The sequence below is a fragment of the Rutidosis leptorrhynchoides genome, chromosome 10 (assembly GCF_046630445.1).
Source record: "Rutidosis leptorrhynchoides isolate AG116_Rl617_1_P2 chromosome 10, CSIRO_AGI_Rlap_v1, whole genome shotgun sequence".
NCBI lineage: Eukaryota > Viridiplantae > Streptophyta > Magnoliopsida > Asterales > Asteraceae > Rutidosis > Rutidosis leptorrhynchoides.
The window spans coordinates 307,278,495-307,293,854 of record NC_092342.1 but is presented as its reverse complement, the minus strand read 5'-3'; positions in this window follow the sequence as shown (position 1 = coordinate 307,293,854).

Sequence of the window (15,360 nt, the reverse complement as noted above, 5' to 3'; positions counted from 1 at the left end):
TTTATATTACAATAATACTAAAATAATATTAGTAATGATAAAAATAATAATAATTATAATAGAGTTAAAATCTAAACTTTTAGTATTAATAATAAGACGGTAACTTTAGTAAAAAAATGATACTTTTAATTAAAATGTTAATTTTAATAATAGTGAACACTAATAATAATAAATATAAAAATAATAATTTTACTAATAATAATGATAGTAATTGTAATTTTTTTTTTAATAATAATAATACTTGTAACATTAACAATTAACAATAATAATAATAATAATAATAATAATAATAATAATAATAATAATAATAATAATAATAATAATAATAATAATAATAATAATAAGGAAATAATAAAAATATAATATCAACCTCAAGTGTAAGCCTTTCTAAAAATATTTGTCGCATACAGGACTCGAACCCGCGACCCCTCGTTTAAACCAAACACTCCCTAACCACTCCTCCATTCCCATTTTCCTGATTTAGATTAACCATAAACTATATATATAACCCGTTACCTATGTCTCAGTCCAACCATTGAAATAGAATTCGGCCCAACGGTCTAATTTAGGACTCAGCCCAAGCAAAATAAAACAGCCCAATCTAATTTGTAGCCCAAGATAACCATTAGTTCAATCCATTAATAGTTTAACTGAGTCAATTTGTAATAAAAGGGTGTAGGGTTCTGTAGTTCGACCGGAAGCAAAAACAACAAACGCAATCTTCATGATTCATCTAATTTTCACAATCCTTCATCATCATTATTTTACCCTTACTTAATCAAATCGCCATTCTATATCATCATCACTGCTTCTTCAAGAATTATGAATGAAGTGACAAAGAATTATGAATATGAAAATGAATATCAAGATCAATATCAAAACCATTGTTCTCATCAATTGTCATCATCATTCTATTCCTAGTATAAACATCATCTTCATAATCGAGCATCTTCTTCTCAACATCTCTTACATTAACATCATCATATCTAACACATCAACATCTCTATACCGTGGCTCATCAAGGAAAAAGAAAGAAGAAGAAAAAAATAATAAATAAATAATAAATGCGTGTATCAAACATTTATCCCGGTTACTATCGATCGTATAATTTATTATTACGGTTCCTTATTGCAACTCTTCATTAGAGAATAAAGTGGCAAGTGGGTATATCCTACTTGGTAATATCGGCCAGAAAAAAAAACATAATACTCGAACAAAACAGATAGTCCAAGCAAGTTGTTTAGGTATCGCCAGCAAGGAAAAAAAATACAGCATGCATCCATCTCCACTATCTTATTAAACATTCCAAGTGGGTTCATATGATTAGGTTTTGGTCAGCTAACCTCCCCACTAATAAAAAGTGTCGGCCAATATTTGAATTACCTCCCACTTGCAACCAAATTGTGATATTTATATAATCAAAACATCAAATTGGCCAACACTATATTCTGCGTACTTAAACTATCATGTTTCATTATCTTCTTCATTTCGTTTCATCAATGTTTTTATTTACCGAGTAGAATTGTAGAAACCAGAGAAAATAGCAGTTTAGCATCAAATATTCGATGGGGTTATGGTGGTTCTTTACGACTGAACAACAAAACATTGGTAACGGGTTAGGTTTCAATGGATTCGAGATGAAACAGAAATCGTATACAACAGTCACAATATGTAGCAGAAGGTGAGATGGATTTGGTGGGTTTCGAATTAAAACAGAAAAGTTTCGAGCAATAGTAGCGTTAATGGATGACTTTGTTTTGAGTAGTTTACGTGGGTTGTTTGCACGAAGGTTTATCACAGAAAACATAAACATAAGTTGCAGCAGAGGTGTTGAGTCTCGATCAATCCAAATGGGTTTGATAGTGAAGGTTATTAGTTGTAGGCTGTGTTTGATAAAAGAAAATAAACCACAACACGCAGGTGGAGGTTCTTGGTAGATATTACGAATAAGAAATAAGAACGTGAAGTAATGATGGGTCTCATGGTGATTGAAATAGAATAGAGATAGAATCAGAGAGAGATAGAAGAGAAGTGGTGGTTGGTTTGAAGGAGGATACGGTGGTTGTAATTTTCTCAATCAGAGGAAAAGAAAGACAGAAAAAAATAAATAAAACAATAAAGATCGAATCTGCTTACGCCTAATTTGTACAATGATAAAGATATGAAAAAATAATTTGAAGACGTATAGTACCAATCTAGTACAGTTGATTGGGATGCTTGCTGAATCCATATATATGTAGAATCTGTATTAATAATTAGATAAATATGTTAATAATAAATTTATTACTAATAATAATAATAATAATAATAATAATAATAATAATTATTATTATTATTATTATTATTATTATTATTATTATTATATAACAATAATAATAATAATAATAATAATAATAATAATAATAATAATAATAATAATAATATTAACATCTATGATAATAATAATAATCAGTATTAAGAATGATTTAATTAATAATATTAGAGATAAATTGTATTATTTTTGTGATAATATTAATAATGATTGTAATAATAATGGTAATTATTTTTATAGAAGTAATAATATTGATAATAACAATAATATAACTCATGATGGCTAGTAATATTTAAATTACAACTAAATAACAATTTTAATCTTTCTTAAAACAAGTTTACGGCCCATGTAGTTTTTAATGATTTTCTAATATACTTTCAAATTACAATACCTTTAATTATATCAAGTTTTATTACATAGTTGAATACACTATTTATATTTTTAAACTATTAAATTTAATATCATTATACAAGTAATGTCCATGTGTATATACATATATTAAAATACAAATTTCATTACTTAATATGTTATTGTATACATCAGTTTATTAATATTTTTGTATATTTAATTATTTATACTTTCTTATTTATATATACTTATCTGTTTACAAATAATAGTTCGTGAATCGTCGGAAATGGTCAAAGGTATAAATGAATCCATGTATTTAATTCAAAATTCTGATAATCAACTTTACAGACTTTGCTTATCGTGTCGAAACCATATAAAGATTAAGTTTAGATTTGGTCGGAAATTCCCGGGTCGTCACAGTACCTACCCGTTAAAGAAATTTCGTCCCGAAATTTGAGTGAGGTCGTCATAACTATCAATAAAAATATTTTTTTGACGAATATGAGCTGATAACCAGAGTTTTATTACTGTTGAGTAATATGGATAAGATAATTCGATTATTCGAAGGGTACGGGTGAAGATATCACAAAATAGTGAAATGAGAAAGACAAGTTTCATCATAACTTTTGACTAGTCATGGTTGAATTCCGGAATTCAAGGTATTTAAAAGAAAATCTTGGAAATCTATAAGATCTGATTCTTCGGGATTTATGGAAATTAAGATCTCTTTAATTAAATGCGATCATCTGTCTCGATTGCTTTGTCTGGTATCTCCACTATAATTGAACTTCTTCCGTTCCATTACTTCTCACCATTCCCATTTTCTATACTTTAATTCATACTTCCATATCATTAGTCAATATGCTTCATCCAGTTTTAATTCTGAATATATTCCTGATTTTCATATCGATCATTCTCCTTTTTCATCTACCACCTGAGGAATCTGTTTACTTCTATTATGCTCTTGAGTTTATAGTGTTTTTAGTTCTCCCTAGTCTTTATATTGCTATACGCATTGATTTACATGGTTTGTAATTTCTGTGTTTGTGATCGAATTTATCTTTCTTGTTATGTTTCGGAGCTCCATGCTCTTGTTTTTTTCTTTCCAACTTCAAGTCAAGCGAATAATAGTCCAGAACTTGTAGATATAGAGTTTCGAATGATTATAACATTCTAAGCACGAAGGAACGTATTCTCACGATTTGATTGATTAAATTACCAGAATCACTGAGAATGGAACTATCAAGAATATATTTTCTTGATATTTTCAGAAGTTAAGTAGAATGAAAGAGTTATGTAACATGGCACATGATGACGTTTTGATCTGTGAATCATCATGTTCTAATAGAAACTCAGCATGACTTACTGTAATATAATCACGTTGGCTACGCGCCATTATATTATACTAACTCATGCTTCAATTCCCAACACTTCTTCACAATTCATTCGTAGTTTATACCTAGATTTTACAGAAGTTTCCAATATAATGAAATACAGAAAACACGAAGAGATAGATAATTTCGGACAAGAATATTTATGAAAATATCCTCAGAAATATCGAAGATATTTATGATGATATTTTGGAATTTCTAAGTTCGAAGGTTGATGAAGAAAAATTTTCCGCAAGATTTTAACATGACTTCGGATCAAGATTTTCTCTAAAGATTTCATCGGACATTGAATTATTTGGATTCTTTGAAGGCAAGTTTAGTCCTTATGATTTGTCCACGGTTTCCTGCATAGTTTCGCATAATCTGCTTTTCGGTACTAAATTTTCTATTGAGCATTTCCAACACTCCTTTCTTTATCATCAAACCTTTAGCCGTTTAGACCATCTATCATTTTTCTGTTTCATCTGCATTCAATGCTACGATATCTGAATCATCGGTTATCAATCCTAGGTGGTTTCGGGAGAATTGTGTTTTTAGATGATTAAACGCTGATGGTAATATGGTGGAATATGAAAGGTTCTCCGGTAACAATAAAAGAGCACGCATATATATCAAAGTTATAATAAGGTTGTTTCGAACGAAAAGTTGAAGTTGACTTGCTGGAGCTGTGACAAAATTTGCTACTTTGAAAAAGAACTGCAAAGTTATTTTGGGTAATAATAACACTAAAGGAATTAGCACAGCAACTTGTAAAATGCTTACTCAATTTCTGAGAGTTTTCAGATGCATAACTACATGCATCAATCTTTTCTTCCGTAGATGAAGTAAGGTTGGTTCATCCTCTCATTTGAGGTGTTTTCAAGAATCATGAAAGGTTTGAACGCAGATTGTAATCGTCAAGATACAAATGAGGTTTAAAATGAAATCAAGTGGCAACTTGAAGAAATGTTTAGTTTCATATGTTATAAACAATATTTTAATTCATTTTAATTGTCCAATGTTATTAGTCCACAGTCGATAGTCCACAATTAACAGTCCAATAATTCATATATAGTTTAATTTATAATATTCGAATTAATTAATACGTATCGTGACCCGTGTACATGTCTCAGACTCGATCACAACTCAAACTATATATATTATTGTAGAATTAACCTCAACTCTGTATAGCGAACTTGATCATTACAGCATATAGAGTGTCTATGGTTATTCCAAATAATATATATAGATGCGTCGATATGATATGTCAAAACCTTGTATACGTGTCCCGATATTTAAAGTGTGTAAAATAAATAACAGAAATTAAATAATGATAAATAAAATTGCGATAAATAAACTGCGATAAATAAAATGTAATAAGGAATTAACAGTTAGCTAGGAACAGTTAGCTAGGATTTTGTTAGCGTGGTTTCTTAACAGAATTTCTTATAATTAATTTTTTTGTTTCTAACAAATTTTATTTTGTCAAATGTTTTTCTTCATTATGCCACTTGTTGGATTCTGATAAATCAAAATCCAAATATGAAATTGGATGAATATGGTTATTCTGTGGTGAATGGATTTGTATATCGGTGGATGTAAGTAGGATAGTAAACGACTGTTGAATCAGCTTCGAAGAATGTACATTGTAACTTATTAATGTGAAATCTGAATATTCCTCGGGTATTACCTACTCGTTAAAATATTTTTACAATTAACACTTTGTACGAAAGAATTGTTAATTACAATCTTTATGAAAACATATATACATATATATTTTCTTGAGATGTAATCATGGATTCATTGGGTTAATATAATATTAAACTCATTTGGTTTACCGTTATAACTAGAATATATAATCTCTAAAACATTTAGAGATTACTTAATCGCCATGAAGAACGAAGATAATCGATGTAGAACGATACGTAGAACGATGATTATACTCGAGGTACAGAATGAGATGTTGAGGCATGGATTGTTGATGGTACTGGTGCTGTTACTGATGGTACTGTTGGTGCCGGTGATGTTGCTGAAGCTGGTACATTTTGCATCATATTCTCCAAATTTATTTTTCGAGCGCGAAGTTTGTTGACTTCTTCTATTATTCCAGGGTGATTGTCGGTTGGAACGAGTGGATGAATAAGGTTTAGAATTGTGGGTAGAATATAATCGTGTCGAGCTACTCTGGAAATGAGAGAGAAAATAGTATTACGAACAGGTTCGCTGGTAAGTGCTTCAAGTTCTTCGCCAAGAGGTGAATTCGGTTGGTGGAAAGGATCACCTTCTTCGCGTCTCCATTGATTCAGTCGACTATGAATCCATCAGATGAATTGAGGATGGATGACTGGTTGATTCATTCTGGTGATGCTGCTTTCGGAGCTTAGGTGAAACTCCATATCTAAATAGCTGTTTGAATCCGAGGGATTCGAACTGGTTGAGGGATCCATCTCGTACGATCAGATGGAGGATTTTCGATAAGAAATAGATTATATGACGTAGATTAGTACCCTGTAATACATAATTTACATATGCATATATAATACTAAAATCCCGTACGTTACAGAGGAATCTACAAAAGCTGTCAGACAAAGGTAACAATAACAGATACGCTAAGATATGAATTTATCTATACACTGTCTATGCAATAGAGGCAGTAAGACGTGTCTAGACTTTAAGGATGATATGCAGGTAATTTCCTAAGGATGATAAGCAGATGATTTTCGATACAAAATGATAAGCAAAACTTTTGACATGCAGACATGGTCGAAGTCCAGATCCACTAATGCATCTAAACAACTATCAGTTAGACACACTAATGCAAGACCTAGTTCACTTTGACCACCGCTCTGATACCAAATGAAAGGACCCGTCCTAATCCATCTGGACGAAGTCTTCAAAAGTTGGTCCCATTGCGAGGTTCTGACCTCTATATGCCATGAACGACTCCATGTAATATGAGCAAATGCACAGCGGAAGATTTCTTTCGTACCTAAGAATAAACATGCTTTAAAGTGTCAACCAAAAGGTCGCTGAGTTCATAAGTTTATCATAAAACAATAAAATTCATCATTTTGATAGACCCCAAGATTTAAATGCTGCATGGTACAAATGGGCCCGAATCCTATACCCACCTGTAATGTGCATGCGATATCTTTTAAATACAGTACACCTTTCTCGTGTACGAAACCATTTTTTTATCTTAGTAACCGTACACATATCTCGTGCACAAAAATAACATACACATAACCTGTGTATAAAATCATTCTCTCGATACATAACATTTACTTTTCATTTCTTTCATAGCTTGGCTTGTTAACTGACCTTAACATATAATGCGCATAATAATATCCCCAAAACAGAACATCTCGTCTGTATAATAATCATATAAATTTCGAAGTACTAAACACCACGCCCACTAGCCCTTCCATCTAGTGAACATTCTGGGTGGGGGTGTTAAACCCGGTAGCTACCTTTAGGATTCGCGTCAATTAGGCATGCACTAATTCTCAAAATTAGTGATGTTCCCTAATTCTTAGGTTACCAAGCAAAAATAATCAGGGGAAAAATATTCATATCAATTGTGGCAATTATCACGTCCACATAATTCATTGGTGGCAATTATCATGTCCACATAATTCATTCGAGGAATGTTTTGCTTGTGTCTATCTCGTCAAACATTTATAAAAGCATTTCATGTATTCGCAGTTCAAAATGTATTTCAAAAGCATTTAATAAAGCAGTTGTAAAAGCAGCGCATGTATTCTCAGTCCCAAAAATGTAAAGAGTAAAAGGGAATCAAATGAAACTCACCTAATGTATTTTGTAGTAAAAATACATAGAACGACATTGAACAAGTATAGGGTTGGCCTCAGATTCACGAACCAATATCATTTATGTATATATTAACACTCATATTGTAATCGAACAATTTATATCATTTTTATATTAATAACCTATATGTTTTCGTATATTCATTTTATATATTTAAAATAAATAAAAATATAAATTTTGTTATGTTATGTGTATCAAATATATTTTTATATATATTTATATTACAATAATACTAAAATAATATTAGTAATGATAAAAATAATAATAATGATAATAGAGTTAAAATTTATACTTTTAGTATTAATAATAAGACGATAAATTTAGTAAAAAAAATGATACTTTTAATTAAAATGTTAATTTTAATAATAGTGAACACTAATAATAATAAATATAAAAATAATAATTTTACTAATAATAATAATGATAGTAATTGTAATTTTTTTTAATAATAATAATACTTGTAACATTAACAATTAACAATAATAATAATAATAATAATAATAATAATAATAATAATAATAATAATAATAATAATAATAATAATAATAATAACGATAATAATAATAATAAGGAAATAATAAAAATATAATAGCTACCTCAAGTGTAAGCCTTTCTAAAAATATTTGTCGCATACAGGACTCGAACCCGCGACCCCTCGTTTAAACCAAACACTCCCTAACCACTCCTCCATTCCCGTTTTCCTGATTTAGATTAACCATAAACTATATATATAACCCGTTACCTATGTCTCAGTCCAACCATTGAAATAGAATTCGGCCCAACAGTCTAATATAGGACTCGGCCCAAGCAAAATAAAACAGCCCAATCTCATTTGTAGCCCAAGATAACCATTAGTTCAATCCATTAATAGTTTAACTGAGTCAATTTGTAATAAAAGGGTGTAGGGTTCTGTAGTTCGACCGGAAGCAAAAACAACAAACACAATCTTCATGATTCATCTAATTTTCACAATCCTTCATCATCATTATTTTACCCTTACTTAATCAAATCGCCATTCTATATCATCATCACTGCTTCTTCAAAAATTATGAATGAAGTGACAAAGAATTATGAATATGAAAATGAATATCAAGATCAATATCAAAACCATTGTTCTCATCAATTGTCATCATCATGCTATTCCTAGTATAAACATCATCTTCATAATCGAGCATCTTCTTCTCAACATCTCTTACATTAACATCATCATATCTAACACATCAACATCTCTATACCGTGGCTCATCAAGGAAAAAGAAAGAAGAAAAAAAAATAATAAATAAATAATAAAGGTGTGTATCAAATGTTTGGCCCGTTTACTATCGATCGTATAATTTATTATTATGGTTCCTTATTGCAACTCTTTATTAGAGAATAAAGTGGCAAGTGGGTATATCCTACTTGGTAATGTCGGCCAGAAAAGAAAACATAATACTCGAACAAAAACAGATAGTCCAAGCAAGTTGTTTAGGTATCGCCAGCAAGGAAAAAAAATACAGCATGCATCCATCTCCACTATCTTATTAAACATTCCAAGTGGGTTCATATGATTAGGTTTTGGTCGGCTAACCTCCCCACTAATAAAAAGTGTCGGCCCATATTTGAATTACCTCCCACTTGCAACCAAATTGTGATATTTATATAATCAAAACATCAAATTGGCCAACACTGTATTCTGCGTACTTAAACAATCATGTTTCGTTATCTTCTTCATTTCATTTCATCAATGTTTTTATTTACCAAGTAGAATTGTAGAAACCAGAGAAAATAGCAGTTTAGCATCAAATATTCGATGGGGTTATGGTGGTTCTTTATGACTAAACAACAAAACATTGGTAACGGGTTAGGTTTCAATGGATTCGAGATGAAATAGAAATCGTATACAACAGTCACAATATGTAGTAGAAGGTGAGATGGATTTGGTGGGTTTCGAATTAAAACAGAAAAGTTTCGATCAATAGTAGCGTTAATGGATGACTTTGTTTTGAGTAGTTTACGTGGGCTGTTTGCATGAAGGTTTATCACAGAAAACATAAACATAAGTTGCAGCAGAGGTGTTGAGTCTCGATCAATCCAAATGGGTTTGATAGTGAAGGTTATTAGTTGTAGGCTGTGTTTGATAAAAGAAAATAAACCGAAACACGCAGGTGGAGGTTCCTGGTAGATATTACGAATAAGAAATAAGAACGTGAAGTAATGATGGGTCTCATGGTGATTGAAATTGAAATGTCCCGTTCATATTGATTATAAACGTTCCATATTAATTGATTTCGTTGCGAGGTTTTGACCTCTATATGAGACGTTTTTCAAAGACTGCATTCATTTTTAAAACAACCATAACCTTTATTTTATCAATAAAGGTTTCAAAAGCATTACGTAGATTATCAAATAATGATAATCTAAAATATACTGTTTACACACGACCATTACATAATGGTTTACAATAGAAATATATTACATCGACATATGTTTCTTGAATGCAGTTTTTACATAATATCATACAAACATGGACTCCAAAGCTTGTCCTTATTTTAGTATGCAACAGCGGAAGCTCTTAGTATTCACCTGAGAATAAACATGCTTTAAACGTCAACAAAAATGTTGGTGAGTTATAGGTTTAACCTATATATATCAAATCGTAACAATAGACCACAAGATTTCATATTTCAATATACATCCCATACATAGAGATAAAAATCATTCATATGGTGAACGCCTAGTAACCGACATTAACAAGATGCATATATAAGAATATCTCCATCATTTCGGGACACCCTTCGGATATGATATAAATTTCGAAGTACTAAAGCATCCGGTACTTTAGATGGGGTTTGTTAGGCCCAATAGATCTATCTTTAGGATTCGCGTCAATTAGGGTGTCTGTTCCCTAATTCTTAGATTACCAGACTTAATAAAAAGGGGCATATTCGATTTCGATAATTCAACCATAGAATGTAGTTTCACATACTTGTGTCTATTTTGTAAATCATTTATAAAATCTGCATGTATTTTCATCCCAAAAATATTATATTTTAAAAGTGGGACTATAACTCACTTTCACAGATTTTTACTTCGTCGGGAAGTAAGACTTGGCCACTGGTCGATTCACGAACCTATAACAAATATGTACATATATATCAAAGTATATTCAAAATATATTTACAACACTTTAATACATTTTGATGTTTTAAGTTTATTAAGTCAGCTGTCCTCGTTAGTAACCTACAACTAGTTGTCCAACGTTAGATGTACAGAAAAAAATTGATATATATTATCTTGAATCAATCCACGACCCAGTGTATACATGTCTCAGGCTAGATCAAAACTCAAAGTATATATATATATTTGGAATCAACCTCAATCCTGTATAGCTGATAATGCTAAAAACGAACATATATTTCATAGCATTATTCCTCAAGAAAGACAAGCTTTTAGTTGCAATTGTTCTATTTACAAGTGATATTCGTTTAAATAATAAAAGGTGAAGACAAAAGACAGATTCGACGATTTGAAGACGCAAACGACCAAAAAGCTCAAAAGAACAAAAGACAATCAAAAAGGTTCCAATTATTGATAAGAAACGTCTCGAAATCACAAGAGTACAAGATTCAAAACGCAAAGTACAAGATATTAAATTGTACGCAAGGACGTTCAAAAAACCGGAACCGGGACCAGAGTCAACTCTTAACGCTCGACGCAACGGACTAAAAATTACAAGTTAACTATGTATATAAATATAATATAATATATAATTAATTATATTAATTATATATATATTATATATATATATTATTAAAACCGTCGGCAGCCAGAAACTCCAAGGGTGTGAAATGAAAATACCTCTCCGCGACTCGCGGAGTTTGAAGGGCTTTTTGCCGCGAGTCGCGGAGCCCCAAAATTCATTTCTGGCTATAAAGCCAACCGAATTCTGATCGAATTTAACATCTTATTTTCTCAATCTCTCTCAATATATACGTAATATATTTATATTTATAATTTATATTTTAATTTTAATTATAATTCTAATAATAAGGGTATGTTAGCGAATGTTGTAAGGGTGTAAGTCGAAATTCTGTCCGTGTAACGCTACGCTATTTTTAATCATTGTAAGTTATGTTCAACCTTTTTATATTAATGTCTCGTAGCTAAGTTATTATTATGCTTGTTTAAAACGAAGTAATCATGATGTTGGGCTAATTACTAAAATTGGGTAATTGGGCTTTGTACCATAATTGGGGTTTGGACAAAAGAACGACACTTGTGGAAACTAGGCTATGGGCTATTAATGGGCTTTATATTTGTTTAACTAAATGAAAGTTTGTTAATGTTAATATAAAGATTTACAATTGGGCGTCCCTATAATTTACCATATACACTCGATCGGACACGATGGGCGGGGTATTTATATGTACGAATAATCGTTCATTTAACCGGACACGGGAATGGATTAATAGCCACTAGAATAATCAAAACAGGGGTGAAATTACATTCAAGGGTAATTGGTGTAATTGTTAACAAAGTAGTAAAACCTTGGTTTACACGCAGTCGATAACCTGGTGTATTCATTAAACAAAGTATTAAAACCTTGTTACAATTCGAATCCCCAATTAGTTGGAATATTTATCTTCGGGTATAATAATAATTTGACAAGGACACTTGCAATTTATATTTATGACTGATGGACTGTTATGGACAAAAACCAGACGGACATATTGAATAATCCAGGACAAAGGACAATTAACCCATGGGCATAAAACTAAAATCAACACGCCAAACATCATGATTACGGAAGTTTAAATAAGCATAATTCTTTTATTTCATATTTAATTTCCTTTATTTTATATTTAATTGCACTTCTAATTATCGCACTTTTATTTATTGTTATTTTATTTAATCGCACTTTTAATTATCGTACCTTTTAATTATCGCAATTTTATTTTATCGCATTTTTATTCGCAATTTCATTATCGTTATTTACTTTACGCTTTAATTTAAGTCTTGTATTTATTTTATATTTTACATTAGGTTTTAACTGCGACTAAAGTTTTAAAATCGACAAACCGGTCATTAAACGGTAAAAACCCCCCTTTATAATAATAATATCACTTATATATATATTTGTATTTTTATACAAATAAACTAATATAGCGTTGAGCTTTGTTTAAAGATTTCCCTGTGGAACGAACCGGACTTACTAAAAACTACACTACTGTACGATTAGGTACACTGCCTATAAGTGTTGTAGCAAGGTTTAAGTATATCCATTCTATAAATAAATAAATATCTTGTGTAAAATTGTATCGTATTTAATAGTATTTTCCTAGTAAAATATAAGCTATTTTGTATACACCTCGTTCGACATCAAGTATTTTTGGCGCCGCTGCCGGGGACTATCTTAAAAACCTGAAGCGCAACGCTAATATAAAAAAAAAAAAAAGATTTTTATCTACTTTTATTAAAAGTCGTTTTTGTAAAAATTACGTTTTAATTATTCAAAAATATAAAAAGAAAAACAAAAATATAAGTATTTTTAGGATTTTGTTAAATATTTAAGTTTTATAAGTTTCTTTATCTTTATTTTAATTTATAAAAATATAAATTTTATTAAAAATCGTTTATTTAAACTAAAAACAGAAAAAAGAAAATAAAAAAAAAAAATAAATAAAGAAAACGCGTAAAAGTGAAACCTGTCAACTGTTTTTCTGAACCCCGCGACTTGCGGGGTTTTCCTCTTTATTTGCCGCGACTCGCGGAGGGTTTCTGACACACGGACAAAACCCTAAAGTTGCATTAATTACGGAGTTTTAATTTATTATTATTATTATTTAACTTAATTATTATTATTATTATTATTAATTTTAGTTTTTTTTTTACTTTTTTACTTTATATATGTATTTTGTTTAATTAGTTTTATTAAAATTGTAAAATTAGTAGTTTTTATTAAATAAATAATATAAAAATAATATTTTTTATAAAAATTGTACTTTTTACAACTTTTTATATATTTTGATATTTTGTACCCTTTTTAATCGTTGTAGCGTAATATTTGTATTTTTAGCTCATAATTAATTTTAAACTTAGTTTTTGCTATAGTTATTTTTACTCCTAGATTTTTAGGCTTTGCCGTAGAATTCCTTAAGTGCTTTTTCTTTAGACTAAGATTTAGGTGCTTTAGAATTTTGCGACGCCTTTTTAAGTTTTAGTTTCTTTTTAAGTTATTTCCATTTGGGATTTAGTTTTTCCTGTAAGCTTTAATATTTTTAGAGACCTTTTACTATGTACCAATTATCATTCCAATTAGTAATTTCAATTTGCGATTATAATTTTAAGTTAGTTGTAGTAATAAGGTTAGGTTAGTTAAGTATTTTTAAGTTTTTTTTAAGTTTCTTTTATTTTTCCGTCACCTTTTAATTTTCAACCATTTTTTTTTTTTTTTTCGACCTTTTTCGACGAACTCTTTGTCTTTCTTATTTCTCGCTATTCTAGTTTTTAGGACTTAGAATTTTATTCTACTTCTTATCTAAATTTCTTAAAATTACGAAAATTTATTTTAAGTGGTTAAATTGATAGACATCAAAATTTTCTGGTTCGTAGTAATAGTTGGATTTGTACGTGGACCGGGTTATTGGAGCCAAACAGTCCTCAATTATATTGAGACCAAACGAATCCTGCCCCTCTGCTGCATCTTTTGGCTATTCGAAACGTGGGCAAAATCAGAAAAGTCTATTGATTGGATAACTTATTATAATTTTTCTTTCCTTTTTAAAACTAATAGGATATTCAGTGAATGCACCGAGCAAGACGTTCATCACCTTTTGTACGTTCACCACATGTAACTAGATCAAGACATCGTTTAACAAATATAACCGCCGTTGATTTTTCTTTAGAATCGTCATCCAGTCGACCAAGTACTTCAGTTCAAATTTCCGATAATCCATTTTTTGAAACAAACCTCACAATTGAGAATCCAGAAAATATTCAGGAACGGTTCATAGATCCTAAACCATTAAACTTTCCTCCGGAACCACCAATCATTCAAACAGAGATTGTTGAGGAACGAACTATTAAATCTGAAGCATCTAGTGATACCGATTCAACAAATTCAATTATGGAGAATCTGGAACCTTTAAGTATGGAAGACCGAATGAGAGCTAAACGCACTGGCCAAGGTCACGCAATTACTCATCCAGACATTAATGCGCCAGATTATGAAATCAAAGGACAAATTCTACACATGGTGACTAATCAATGCCAATTTAGTGGTGCACCGAAGGAAGATCCAAATGAACATCTACGTACCTTTAATAGGATCTGCACACTATTTAAAATACGAGAAGTGGAGGATGAACAGATATATCTCATGTTATTTCCCTGGACTTTAAAGGGAGAAGCCAAAGATTGGTTGGAATCGTTACCTGAAGGGACGATTGATACATGGGATGTTTTAATTGATAAATTTCTTAAACAATTCTTTCCTGCATCTAAAGCCGTAAGACTTCAA